General features: G+C 37.5%; 1 non-coding gene across 1 annotated transcript; it reads left to right on the top strand.

The window, feature by feature from the left end:
* Positions 1-320: 320 nt before the first annotated feature.
* On the top strand, positions 321-423 carry LOC114238680 (U6 spliceosomal RNA). Its single transcript, XR_003623996.1, has one exon. It is a non-coding gene; the product is annotated as a U6 spliceosomal RNA (small nuclear RNA).
* The last annotated feature ends 1,299 nt before the right edge of the window (positions 424-1,722 follow it).

Raw genomic sequence — 1,722 nt, 5'->3', positions numbered from 1 at the left:
ATAGCCCCTAGAAGGCTTTAAAAACACAGATTACTGGACCCAACCTGCAGAATGTCTGATTCAGTAAGTTTCTGGGGTGTGGCCTGAGAGTCTGCATTTCTAGCAAGTTCTCCAATGATGCTCTGGTATGGGACTATGCTTTGAGGGCTTCCTATTAGTAACTTTTCCTTGACCACTGATCTGATTCCTCTTAAAATAAAATTAGTTATTCAAACATGTATTTTATTTTTTTTTTATAAATCTGGGAGACTCAGCCTGCCACCCACATGGGATTTGTTAATAAGTTCTGAAAATCATCTCAAAATTTTAAGATTTAGTGGTTGCTTCAGCAGCATGTATGCTAAAATTGAAACAATACAGAGAAGACTTGCATGGTCCCTTCACAAGGATGACATGTGAATTCATGAAGCTTTCCATATTTTTTGGAATCCCTTGTGTGCTGTTGGTAGGAACAAAAAGTGATACAGCCACTATGGAAAACAGAATGGAGATTCCTCAAAAGTTAAAAATAGAAATACCATATGATCCAGGAATCCCATTTCTGGGTGTATAGCCAAGAGAATTCAACATAGGATCTCAAAGAGTTATTTGCATACTCAAGTTCATTGCAGCATTACTCACAACATCTAAGAGGTAGAAGCAACTCAAATATCCATGGACAGATGAATGGATAAAGAAAATGTGGTATATACATGCAATGGAATATTATTCAGCTTGAAAAAAAAAGAGGAAATCCTGTCACATGTTACAACATGGATAAACCTTGAGGACATTATGCTAAGAGAAGTAAGCCAGTCACCCAGAGATAAATGCTATATGATTCCACTTACATTTCCACTTACATGAGGTATCTAAAGTAGTCAAACTCACAGAAACAGAATAAAATGGTCGTTGCCAGGGGCTGAAAGAGGGGGAAATAGGGAACTGGCGTTCAATTGGCATAGAGTTTCAGTTTTGCAAGCTGAAGAAGCTCTAAAGAGGGCAATGTGAATATACTTAACACTACTGAACTGTACTCTTAAAAATAGTTAAGATGGTAAATTTTATATGTGTTTTTTTATCATGATTAAAGAAAAATTGCTAATTTAAAGATAACAGTAATCCTTGGTTGGTGAGGCATCTAGAGAGAAGTGGAGAAGTAGCTCTTTGTGGCTACTCAAATGTGAGCTGGGGACTTATCCTGGTTCCAATGTTAGCAAGCTTTCCCCTACCTGTGGGCCTACGGATTCCTAACCTCTCATAAAAGACTCTTTAAAGCACTCGTGCTTGGGTCCAATCCAGAGATTCTAATTTGGTCTGTAATGTGACCTGGATGGTAGGATTTTTGAAAGATCCCCAGATGGTTTGAATGGTAGCCAGAGCTATAAAACATTGTTTGGATCAGTGATTCATAAATTATGAAAGGTTAAAAAGATTCTCTTGGGGGTTTGTCAAACTATATATGCTCAGTTCTCCTCTATTCTCTTCCTCACAGCCCAGGTAATTCTGGTTATCACCCCCCTCCCCTACCAATTGGAGAAATATAGCATTAGATGATTTCTAACGCTTCTTTCAGATAAAATACATCCATGATTACCCTTTTCTATGGTAGGATTCTTCTGTCAATGAATTGGGCTGGATCTTATAAGAAGACATTCTTTTTTTTAAACCTCAGTTATAGGGAGTTGAGTTTATCATCAACTGGGTTTGCACATGGTCAAGATTACTATTAATATTGGTGGA

Source organism: Balaenoptera acutorostrata, chromosome 17 (assembly GCF_949987535.1).
Source record: "Balaenoptera acutorostrata chromosome 17, mBalAcu1.1, whole genome shotgun sequence".
NCBI classification, from domain to species: Eukaryota; Metazoa; Chordata; class Mammalia; order Artiodactyla; family Balaenopteridae; genus Balaenoptera; species Balaenoptera acutorostrata.
The sequence above is the reverse complement of the archived record's forward strand: the minus strand, read 5'-3'. Positions and strand labels throughout refer to the sequence as shown.